The sequence below is a fragment of the Triticum aestivum genome, chromosome 2D, assembly GCF_018294505.1.
Source record: "Triticum aestivum cultivar Chinese Spring chromosome 2D, IWGSC CS RefSeq v2.1, whole genome shotgun sequence".
NCBI classification, from domain to species: Eukaryota; Viridiplantae; Streptophyta; class Magnoliopsida; order Poales; family Poaceae; genus Triticum; species Triticum aestivum.
In genome coordinates this window covers 644550784-644563794 of record NC_057799.1, presented here as the reverse complement: position 1 = coordinate 644563794, position 13011 = coordinate 644550784, and the positions used below count along the sequence as shown (strand labels likewise).

The 13011-nt window shown below is 47.2% G+C and overlaps 1 pseudogene; it reads right to left on the bottom strand.

The window, feature by feature from the left end:
• Window positions 1-483: 483 nt before the first annotated feature.
• Window positions 484-3709, bottom strand: LOC123050731 (G-type lectin S-receptor-like serine/threonine-protein kinase SD2-5; annotated as a pseudogene).
• Window positions 3710-13011: the final 9302 nt, after the last annotated feature.

Below are 13011 nucleotides of genomic sequence, written 5' to 3'. Positions count from 1 at the left end.
AGAAGAAAAAGAAGATGCATGGATAGCATGTGTGGAATTTTTTGTGAGCTATGCAGTTCAAATTACAAGAAGTCACCCACACAAGCATATTCTTTCGTCTCTTATTTTAGTATGTGAGTTGTTTGATGTTTTTTCCTTCTGAATGCACATGATCCAAAACTCCAATATCCAGTTGCTAAACTGATACAGAGAAAATTAAAACAAACAAACAATAAGAAAAATATGAAACTTGTTAGATAATTAGTTCCAAACAAGGCCTATAGTACACTAAACGTCTCGTTGATGTCAAAGTCAGTGCAATTATAGCAGTAGAAATGATACATGTAAATCTTCATTATTCAATTTTGCAAGGCACAAATACGATATGAGTATCGTTTATTATTTTGAGAATGTGCAATGAATAGGTTATCTTGCCATTTGTCTTTTGCCTTAATTTCTCAAGATGTTTGTTTGAGATACATAGTAAAAAATGACTTGTGAATAGTGATGCACCAAATTGTTTACAAAAGATTTATGGCAGAATGGAAGGATGCAAAACAGCAAAAGCCATCCTCGTAGTCAGATATGGAAAGCTGAAGTAAGCTTTCATCTAGGCCCTGATAAATGCGATTCTGATGGCACATAGGAAGAAGTTGGCCCTGCATTACTAGCACCATTTGATGCAAAACTAGGGACAAAGCTGTAGTTGGGTGCAGCCTCCAAGCTCGTCACGCCTACAAACACCTTCGCGACCGTTGACATCAAGAGCCTTCTGCTGCTATCAACCTGTAAGCACCACATTGCAAGCCTCGTCACTTCCATGACCTCCTCCAGATGACATTGCATATCATTACTGCCACTGTCCACTAAATCGAGCAGCTGGCCAGATCTTGCTTTTTCTTCAAGCAGACTTATCAGGTGGATGCTTTCCTCGGGCAACGATTCGTCCAAATTCTCTCGGCCACAAATGATTTCCACCACCACAATGCCAAAGCTGTAGATATCAGCCTTCTCAGTGATTTTTGAGCCAAGCCATTCAGGAGCTAGATATCCACGGGAGCCTCGAATCCGAGTCATAATTTTGCTCTGGTCTCTGTTTATCATTTTGGACAGTCCAAAATCAGAAAGCTTTGCGTTGAACCTATCATCAAGGAGAATGTTTTGTGGCTTTATGTCCAAGTGGGCGATCTTTTCCTTGCATTCTTCATGGAGGTAAGACAAACCTCTGGCTATCAAAATTATGATGTTACGTCTAGTTTTCCAAGACAGTGAAAACTGAACATGCATGAAAGATCCATTTATCCAATGAACCATTGCACATGTACTCGTAGACAAGAAACCTGTGCGACTTCTCTGCACAAAATCCTATCAACCTGACAAGATTATGGTGATGCATTCTCCCAATTGTCATGACCTCTGCTAAGAACTCCTCAGTTCCTTGCTGAACACTTTCCAAACGTTTGACTGCGATTGTTTCCCTGCCTATCTTTCCTTTGAAGACTAACCCAAAGCCACCACTTCCAAGCTTCAAAGAGAAGTTGCTGGTAGCTACCTTCAACTCGTGAAAGGAGAAACTCTTTGGTGTCCCGGGTATGCTATCAAAGAGCTGTTCTTCCTCTTTCTTGCACATTTTCCATATGACGGCGGAGAACAAGATTCCTAATGCAGACAAACCTGCAATTATTGAACAAACTATAGTTGTGATCCTTTTTTTGATTGATCGTGTGCCTTGTATCTTGATGTATGCTGAACATCCATCGGACGAACCTTCTGCCAGCGAAATTAGTTTTTGCTCTGATAACAACAAGCAGTTACCACCATTACTGTAATAATTCGGTCCGTAATACTGGAAAATGGTGACTCTGCAAGCACAATCCATTAAGCAAGCTTGCTTGCAGACCTCTTCTGAGGAACTTGAAATGGCCAATTTCCGGAACATGTTGTCACTGAAGTAAGAAACGTTACCGAGTGGTAGCAACTGATGGTTGTGCGCACGGTTGCAGGAGATGGTGGTTAAGAGTGTGCAACCAGCATCTGGATGCCGTTCATTGTTTGACCTAAAGTAGCTCAAACTAGGGCAAGAGCACTGCCCATCACTGCAAACACCATAATCACCGCATGCGAATGGGTAATCACAAAATTTCATGGCTAGGCTTAATACATCAAACCGAAGCCGCGGGCTTGAGTAGCCCTGCATCTCGTAAAGCCTCAAATGTCCATCGGACTCTAACCGCATGTATTGCAATGATCTTGCTTGCGGCAGCCAGAAAACCTGATTTGGGAACCCAAAGCTGCCATTGACAAATGCATAACAGTCTGATTTCGTGCTAGCAACTTCAGTGAACGATTGTGAATAGTTTGCTGGTTGAGATGAATACTGCAGTCCACCAAACTCTGCAGAAAGATAAATCCGAGCAGATGGCCATTTTGTTTTGGAGGGTTTTACACTTATGTTCATGCCCCTGCAGAGCGATTGTCCCAGGACCAATGTATCTGTTGGGTGGTCAAACGACTGCCAAACAGAGGAATTTTTCTGATCAAACAACACAAGGTTTCCGGAGACATCTAGCCGCAAGCCTGCGACTGACTTGCTCTTTGTGGCTGTTGACCAGATAACGGTGCCATCCCCGTCGCTGAGCAGCATATTCCCATCGCTGGTGAAGTTCAACATGGCATCCTGGCTCACGGGATCACCAGGGTTAGCAGACCAGATGGCCGGAGGCTGGGCTCCCATGAGCAAGACAGAGAGAGTGAATGCATTGCCGTCCATGGTGTAGAAGCCAAAAAGAAGTCGGTATGAGGTGCTGCCACTCTCAAGAATGACAAGGGCACTGGGATTTCCTGACATGGCTACTCTGGTTTGCATACTAGATATTTTCCAGAGATTTGAGGGAGCCGCAGTGGAGGGGTAGGCGACAACCATGGGCAGGATAGGGACGAAAAGTAGGAAAATGATGGAACTCAGCATGTTCAAATTCTGCATGATCATTTGTTGTGCTTATATATGCTCGAAGAAGAGCCCTGTACCGCTGCCAGAAATATATTAACAGCTCATCAGATTGTAGTCTGGACTCTGACACGGATAACGAAAGGGACTCCAAGCACAAAGAGAAAAAACTCAGAGAACGCTCGATCAGTCGGAGGACTTACGATGTGAAGGGTTGATACTTATACTCGTTGAGAACAAGTGAAGAGAAGATAGCAGAGTTGTTGCCTGTTGATACGAGTACTCCACTATTTAGTTGCCATGTTATGAAGAAGAGCTTTACTCTTGATAAGTTAGGCATGCATGCAGCAGCATCAGGTTCTTGGCTTCTTCAACGCAGGGAGGCCATGGACTTGAGACGACGAAGAACGCTGCACATGGAAAAGCTTAATCCATGGAATAAATTATTCAAGACGCAAACTGAGCTGCAGATGGAACAATCCTAGTGTTTGCAAGAAGAAAAGGATTTACCTCGAGGAGAGGAACTGTGCGGTCGCTGCGCCGTCTCCTGCTTCCTCTTGGAGCAGAAGAGTCGGCTGCTTCCCTTATGTATCCCTCTCGACCACCCGTGCAGCCTTCGCCGGCGTCAATCGACCACCGTGGATGCTGATTCAGACCGGTCTGGAGCATAGATATATAGCTGGAGGCGGTGATTCAGTAGGGGAGGTCGCCAGAGATGGGGACTGAACTCAGACGATAGATATGCTCTGTCCTGCGATGGGGTCTTTTTCCTTTGGCAAAAATATTTACATCGCGGGTGCGCGAAACTTTCTGCGCGCGAGGCCTGGGCCACATTTTTTCCTTTGTGGGGATAATTTCTGGGCCACATATCCAACGTGAAAGCAACCTCATCGTTGAATGGGCTGGAACTAAAAATCAAACGTTGAATGGCTACGACTAAAAATCAAACGTTAGTTCAAGATGACATTCTCAAAAAAGAAAGTTCAAGACGACGAGTAGAAACGTGCTGAGGGAGATGTTTAAGAGTACCAGATCTGGCAACACTGATGAAATCCAGGATGGAACATCCTTCTTGGGGTCTGCACAAGGTATCGATGCAAAAGTTATTTGACGAACCACCTGAAATTAGCAATAGATCAACGCAAGTCAATGCAGTTATTTGACGAACCATCTGAAATTAGCAACAGAACGGAATGGATCGTTCGATCAGAATCTCTTGGCCCTGACCAAACCCATGTCTTGATGGATTGCCTCCCCACGTGCAGGCCCGTTTCCCTCAGTTGCAAAATTATTGTCATGATTTTAGTCATTGTTCCAAATATTGGCCTGTTAATCGGCATCTCCGTCAGTTAATCGCCACCCGATGGGTCAATGAATAGCCGATTATCTGAATTATCTACCGTAACTGGAAAATTCGCCCATTTATCCCTCTCAGCACCCGACCGATATGGTATCAGTTACCTGAATAATGGTCGTCTTAGTTCAAATCTTCTACTCTCTCCGCCCCAAAATAAGTGTCTTGGCCTTAGTTCAAATTTGCACTAGAGTCACGACACTTATTTTGGGACGGATGGAGTATTACCTATCTATTCTAGCTATTTTCTATCTATCTATTATATATACTAAAAGCAAAATATGGATAAAAATAGAGAAATATTCTAAAATGACCACACTTGTTTTGATCTAAAATGTCCTGGACTTGAGATTAATTCACAGATAAAAGGAGATCTTATAATTCTGCTTGCGTCACAACAAAAGAGCAGCGTCCCGTGGTTATCATGGAGAAAACAGAGCATGGCAACTGCGATCAAAAAGGGAAAAAGAAAACAGCGGCTGTAGTACTGGCATATCCATCCTCTCCTCCCTCTCTCCTCTGAGGCCCCTCTTCTCTCCCGTGCGCCGGTACCCACTCTGGCTCCGGCGGCCAGTCCCCTCCCACCAGCCCTTGTTTATGTCGTGCAGCAACGTCTGGAGCTGTGGCCAATGTCAATCCCAGCTGCTTCCTGACCCCTCGGGCACCGGGACAAAGACATTGCATACCTATCCTCAAGTGTGACAAGTATGTTTTTGTTTGGTTCTACTGTGGCCTGTGATTTAAACGCCTACCGTGGAAGGAAGACCTTTGACTTGGTTACTGTAGGCAGCACGCATCAGGAAAGGGCAGCCACATATATATCTGCTAACGTTCCTCCAGGAGCAAAGAATTTTCTACAGCAACAAGGGCCACTGAACGATGAATTTTGTTTGGCCGGAATTCCATTTTTCCACACATGATTACAAATCAGACAGTAGGAAATTTAAGCCGAAAGGAGGCGCGAGAGGGAAGGGATAGCTCTGCCGCCGCCACCGTCGCGGGTCCTTTCCCCGGCTGTCGCTTCCTCGGCGGCCTCTGCACGGCACTCCGAGCGGCGACGGACTCGTAGAGGACGACGGCCGGTCCAAGAGAAGATAAGGCTGGGCCGTCACGTGCGATGGGCTCAGAAGATGACTGGGCCTGGACAACAACAAATGGACTTGCATGTGGATTCAGTTTGCGTTGCTTCGGATTGCAGTGAAGTGGTGGCCAATATTGAAGCAGGCGTTCCGTGTCACTATGTCACTATCTTGAGGGAGATCACAGCCCAGCGGACCTTATTCCGAGACCCGAAGTTTATCCGTGAGAAGCGTCAACATAATGGCGAGGCACACGCACTTGGCAAAGCTAGTTCTTCCCTTTCTCTTGGGCGCCATGTGTGGCTGTTATCCTTGCCTGATGTAATCTGTACCACCATGAACATTGATCATTAATAAAGGGTGCAGTTTCCTCAAAAAAAAAGTAGATGGGTTGAAAAATAAAAGAGAAGTATAGATTTGGCAAACGGGCGCATACCCGCGCGCCAAATCTATACTTCTGTTTGCCAAATCGCCCGTTTGCCAAATCTATACTTCTCTTTTATTCACGAATTAGAAAAATGTTTCTTCACTTCGCGCAAACGGGCGCATACCCTCGCGCCGTGCTGGGCCGGCCCATTTCTTCTTTATTCTGTTAAATACTGCATCTAAAATGATGTGAGCACGAGGGTTCGAACTCAGGTTGTCACGGGTGAGGGAGCAGCGCACTGACAACTACGGGAATGAACCACTTGTGTGTGTAAACTTCTTTCCATTTAATTATTCTGTTCCAGGTCGTGAAGAGCCCCCGTTTCCAGTTTTGCGTGTCTTTTCTTCTTTTTGTTTGCTTGTTTTTTCTTTTTCTTTTCTTTTTTCTTGGAATGATTTTGTTCATTTTTTACTTTCTTTTGTTTCTTTTCTGCTAAATGCGTGAACACTTTCTTTCAAATACATGATTTTTTATTCAAAATTGATGAACTTTTCTTCAAGATCGACGAATTTGTTTCCAAATTCTATGAAATTTTCTCGAATTCAGTTAACTTTTTCAGATTTGATGAACTTTTTCAAAATCAATGATTTTTTAAATTTGATGAACTTTTTTCAGATTCGATGAACTTTTTTTCAAAACCGATGAACGTTTTTTCAAATTCAATGAACATTTTTTGAAATTTGATGAAAAAAATTCAGAATCGATGCACTTTTTTTCAAATTTGATGAACTTTTTAAAAATTTGATGAACTTTTTTCAAATTCGATGAACCTTTTTTGAATTTTGATTAACTTTTTCCAGAGTGGATGAAAATTTTCAAATTTGATGAACTATTTTGTAATTCGATGAACTTTTTTCAGACTGGATGAACTTTTTTCAAAATCAATGAAATTTTCTCAAATTCGATGATTATTTTCCAAAATTGATGAACTATTTTTCAAACTCACGATAATTTTTCAAATTCTTGAAATTGTTTCTCAAATTAGTGAACATTTTCATGTTAATGAACTTTGTGAATATGTGAACGTTTTTCTAATTCGTGAACTTTTTTAAATAGACCAATGTTTCTTTGCTTGTTCATGAACTTTCCTTGTTTTTCAAGAAAACCATGTTTATTCAAATTGGCATTCCTTTTTTGAAGGAAAATCACGTTTATCCAAATTGTTATCAAATAATTCCAAAAATATAACTGATGCACAAATAGCGCGGCTACTATTAATCTTATAATGTTCGCGCTGAATACGGTCACAAGTTTGTGTGAAGTCCAGTGGTTCACAAGATTCTTAGAGGAGTCTGGCGCGTGGGATCGATTTCTTGTCTAGCTTCTTTCAGGAGTCTCGTGGGCGCCAGGACCTCCGGCTTGCGCTGAAGGCGCCGGTTAGAAGCTCCCTATAGATTTCCCCCTGAGATGTGGCTCTTGACATCAAATACCCACCAAACTCTAAAACAGGTTTTTTAGCCCCCTAAAACCTGGCAAACCGGACAAATGTCCCCCTGTAGGTGGTTTTGATCATTTGATAGGTGGTGTTGTGTCAAAGATGACGTCATCTATGTGTAAAGTAGGGTCTAGTGTATTGTCCTTGTACACGTATTCGTATACGTATGTAATTGTAATTGTGATCATCTATATATTGAGACGTGAGGCTGGATGTCAACCACCCACGCAAAACCCTAAACCCTGTGTTTAACTTGGTATCAGCCAGGTCGGGCTGCCGCCGCACGTCCCTCGCGCCGCCGCCCAATCCCATCTTCCGCGTCGCCGCCGCTGCTTGCTAGCTAGCTTCCGCGTCGCCGCCGCTGCTAGCTAGCTACGCTTAGGAACGATCCGGCTGCTAGCTAGCTAGCTAGCTAGCTTTGCCTGTACGCGGTCACCGCTTCCGATCGCTGCCATTGCTTCCATTTGCTGCCGCCGCGCGAGCCATCTTCCGCGTCGCCGCCGCGCGCTGTACCATCTGCGCCGCCGCTGTGATGTCGTCCGCCGCTATGTCCGATGCCCAAACCGCCGGCGCCATCGTCTCTTCCCCCGTCGCCTCGATCCCCGGCGCGCTCGCCGTCCCGACGATCTCCGTCCGTCTCGGTCGTCACAACTTCATACTCTGGGGGGCATCACTAGCACCGTTCTTGCTGGTGCCAACCTCCACGGACACCTCGATGGCACCAAGGCGGCACCGGCCAAAACACTCGTTGTCGGCACCGGCGACGCTGCTACCACCGTCACCAACCCAGAGTACCACCAATGGTGGGTTCAAGATCAGCGCGTCAAGGGGCTTCTTCTCACCTCCATGGATGAGGATATTGCATGCCAACTCATTGGCTGCGAGTCGGCGCATGCGGTATGGACAGCCGTCGCCGCCATGTTCGGCGCCCAGAGCCGCGCCAATGCCCGCCACATCCGGCGGCAACTTCAGTCGCTGAGGAAGGACACTATGGCCGCCGCCGGCTCTCCGATCCGCGATGATGAGCTTATCGATCACATCCTCACCGGCCTCGGCTCCGCCTACAACTCCATCGCCACCTCCTTGGGCGTGAGTAACACACCCATGCCCTACTCCAGTTTTTACTCATTGGTTCTATCCTTCGAGGCGCTGCAGGCACAACAGAGTGCGGTGGAGGGGTGGTCTCCCTCCGCGAACGCCGTGACCCGTTCGGGTTCGTACGGCGCGGGCGGACGCGCGCCCTACTCCGATCCCTATCCCTCCCATGGTGGGGGGTGCCCGGCTGATGGACATGGCTAGCCAGGGCAGAACCACCAGGGCGGTAATGGCGACAACACCGGCGGCCGTGACCGCAACGCTGGTTATGCCGGCAATGGCCGGCAAGGTGGAGGGGGCAACGCCGGCAACAACAACGGCGAAGGAGGTGGGCGTCGCAACCGCTGGCGTCCCCAGTGCAAATTTGCAAGAACTAGGGCCATGAAGCCGACGACTGCCGCAAGCGCTATGAATAGGATCACAACTCCCGCACCGCAAACTCGGCCTCCACCAACACCGTCGACTTCCCTTGGGTGCTGGATACCGGGGCTATGGATCACTTGACCAATGATCTTGAGCGCCTCCAGGTTCACGAGCGCTATGACGGCAAGGATCAGGTTCAGGTGGCCAATGGTGCAAGTTTGTCTATTTCACACATTGGTCATTCGCGTTTACCCGATTCATCTCTTCAACTGCGTAACATCCTTCATGTTCCACACATCAGCCAGAATCTTCTCTCTGTTTATCGTCTTCTTTGTGATAATGACGTCTTTGTTGAATTTCACCGTTGTTTTTTCCTTGTTAAGGACAAAGCAACCAGGCGCGTCATCCTTTACGGTAGAAGTTACCGGGGGGGGGGGGTCTATCCGGTCCCCTTCGCTCGTGCGTCATCTTCATCGTCTCGCCGTGCCTCCTCCGGTGTTCGAGTTTCGTCGTCACAATGGCATCAACGTCTTGGTCATCCTACAAATAATGTGGTCACTTCCATTGTTCGGAGTCATGACCTTCCGTGTTCTAGTTCAAATAATTCATCGTTAGTTTGTGATGCCTGTCAGCGTGCTAAGAGTCATCAACTCCCTTATTCTACTTCGTTTCATATCACTACTGTACCTCTTGAATTAATACATTCAGATGTTTGGGGTCCCGCTCTTGCTTCGTCGGGAGGGTACAAGTATTATGTTAGTTTTATTGATGACTACACGCGCTTCACCTGGATTTATTTGCTTAAACACAAGTCTGATGTTGAGCAAGTTTTCTACAACTTTCAGGCTCATGTCGAACGCCTTCTGGATTATAAAATCAAGGTCGTTCAGTCCGACTGGGGTGGTGAATACCACAAACTCCATCGCTACTTTCAACGCACAGGCATCTCTCACCGAGTGTCATGTCCACATACCTCTCAGCAGAACGGTATTGCCGAGCGCAAACACCGACATTTGGTCGAGACCGGTCTTGCCTTGCTAGCGCACTCCTCTCTTCCACTTCGGTTTTGGGATGAGGCTTTTCTTACGGGATGTTACCTCGTCAACCGTATTCCCACTCTGGTTCTCAACAAGGACACACCTCTGTTCCGCCTGTTTCATGTTTAGCCCAACTACTCCTCCCTTCGGATTTTTGGGTGTGCTTGCTGGCATAGTCTCCGCAAGTACAATGCTCACAAGCTTGAGTTTCGGTCCATGATGTGTGTTTTCCTTGGCTATAGTCCTTTGCATAAGGGCTATAAGTGTCTTGACCGTACCTCTGGTTGGATATACATCTCTCGTGATGTTGTTTCCGACGAGACTGTGTTCCCTTACTCTCAACCCGGCGTTTCGGTTGATCCTGCTTCTCTTGAACATGCACTCACTTTTCCCTCCGATGAACCGGTTCCGGATGTCCATGTATGTAAATATGACATGTCCTATTTGTCACCTAACTTGTCTTTTGCAGGTGATATTGCTTTGAGTCCCCCCAGGTACATGTTGCTGCTCCGACGCTTCCTGATGCGCCCGACATGCATGTCCCGCTGCCCGAGGCAGGCGCAGCGCCCGATGGCGCGACCGCGGACGCGGCTGGGTCGCCACCCTCGCCGGGCACAGCTGGGTCGCCACCCTGGCCCGGTCCGTCGCCCGGGCCGCCACCCTCACCTGGGTCGGTCCAGCACACCATCGTCTCTCGGCCCGTATTGCCCCTTGCTGAGGTCCCCTCAGCCGCGACACCCTCGGCCGAGCCCTTGTCGCCGTCGTCTTCTCCTACCTGCGATGCAGCTCCGGCGCATGCTATGGTTACACGCCATCGTGATCATACGCGCAAGGAGAAGTCTTAGACTGATGGCACGGTTCGGTATGACTCTCGCCGCCGTGCCTTCTTCGCCGCGCCGGTTTCCCATCGTGATGCTCTGGGTGAACCTGCCTGGCGTGCCGCCATGTCCGAGGAGTTTGCTGCTCTCCGTCACACTAACACCTGGGTGTTGGTGCCTCGGCCACCTGGTGTTAATATTGTGAGCTGCAAGTGGATTTTCAAAACCAAGCATCGTCCGGATGGGTCTGTTGATAAGCACAAAGCTCGTCTTGTTGCTCGCAGTTTCACTCAACAGCATGGGATTGACTACGGAGATACTTTTAGCCCAGTGGTGAAGCCTGCCACGGTTCGCTTGGTTCTGTCTCTTGCTGTGTCTCGTGGTTGGAGCCTCCGACAGATTGATGTGAGCAATGCCTTTTTACATGGGTTCTTGGCCGAAGATGTGTACATGCAGCAGCCACCTGGGTTCGAGGATGCCACTTATCCCTCTCATGTCTGCAAACTTCAGCGGTCTATTTATGGTCTAATGCAGTCACCTCGTGCCTGGTATGCTCGTTTGAGTCAGCGCCTTTCGTGGCTCGGTTTTGTTGCCTCCAGATCAGATGCATCTCTGTTCATCTTCTCCCAAGGTAAAATACAGATATACATGCTGGTGTACGTTGTTGATATTGTGATTGCTGGCTCTACCCCCGCCGTGGTGGATCGTCTTGTGCAATCGTTGTCTGCTAGCTTTCCCATCAAAGATTTGGGTCGCCTCGAGTACTTTCTTGGTTTGGAAGCGTCCTTTCATTCAGGGGGCATGACCTTGACGCAGAAAAAGTATGCTTTGGATCTTCTTCATCGTGTCAACATGGAGAACTGCAAGGCCACTTCCACTCCGCTTGCTACTTCCGAGAGTCTCTCACGTCATAGTGGTGCACTACTGGGTAGAGATGACTCCTTTTGGTATCGCAGTGTGGTTGGAGCACTTCAGTATTTGACCCTCATTCGTTCTGATATCTCCTTCGCAGTGAACAAAGTGTGTCAGTTCCTGTCTCAGCCAACGGAGGATCATTGGGAAGCAGTCAAGCGTATTCTGAGATATGTCAAAGGTACGCTAGACATGGGACTACGGATTCGTAAGTCCAGATTTACTGGAGTGAGTATATTCACCGATGCAGACTGGGCAGGCTGTGTTGATGATAGGCGCTCCACTGGTGGTTTTGCTATATTTGTTGGACCTAACCTTGTATCTTGGAGCTCGAAGAAGCAACCCACAGTCTCGAGATCAAGCACCGAGGCAGAGTATAAGGCATTGGCCAATGGCGCAGCTGAAGCCATTTGGATAGACTCAGTTCTCACAAAACTTGGAGTCCCATGGCAGCGCACTCCTATATTGTGGTGTGATAACTTAGGGGCAACTTACCTGACGGCGAATCCAGTGTTTCATGCTCGGACCAAACACATTGAGATTGATTTCCATTCTATGAGGGAACGAGTAGCTGCTTGCGAACTGGAAGTCGGGTTTATTTCTACAGATGATCAGTTAGCGGATGTATTTACTAAACCCGCTACTAGACACATGCTAGACCATTTTAGAACCAATCTGAATCTTATATGTAGTTCAGATTGAGGGGGCATGTAAAGTAGGGTCTAGTGTATTGTCCTTGTACACGTATTCGTATACGTATGTAATTGTAATTGTGATCATCTATATATTGAGACTGTCTATGCATTTCCTACAGAGTGTAATGGAACCCAGCTCAGCTCCGCTGAGCCAAAAGAAAAGAACAGAACAGCCGGAGGCGAAGAGTAGAGTATAGCCAAGGGGCTTTCGTCGTCCGTAAAGGACCTAACGGAAGACCGTGCTCCGAAGTGTGCACTTCGAGTTTTGTTTTAAGAACACTTGGCCTTACCCCTTCATTTCGGCTATGCACCTTAGGGGGAGAGCTGAAAGCTGGTACAACAGTTTCTTAGTGAATAGGGGACAAGTATCTTGGCAAGAGTGAATTCAAGAGATTGTAGAGAGGTTTGAGGTAAGAAATGTGGTTGGTGTAGTTGATGAGTTTAATCACTTGAGGCAAAGAGGAAGCCTAGAAGAGTACAAGTCACACACAATTGGCAGAATTGAGGGCTGCCATGTTGAGGTGCAATCCCTATTACGATGACAACCTTTTTCGACAAAGTTTTCTTGGGGTAAGGTTACGCAAAAAGCTCTCCACGCCTACTCTTATTTATAAAGAGCACCATTCTGATTCGGAAGATAGGGCTGGGCTGGCAGGTTCTAGTTTGTTCGCACAAGAAAGAGAAAGAAGTGCCGGAGGCAGCACTGGACCAAGTAAAGGTGCCGGATACGTCTCAGCTCAGCTTGAAAGGGAATGTGTTTCTGGGGAATCGTACTTTTGATTCTCAGCTAAAGCCCACCCTCATTAGCCGGAAGGAATTAGTCTCCACTAGCGTAATTCGAAGAACGAACAAGAAAAGGCGTCTTTAGGT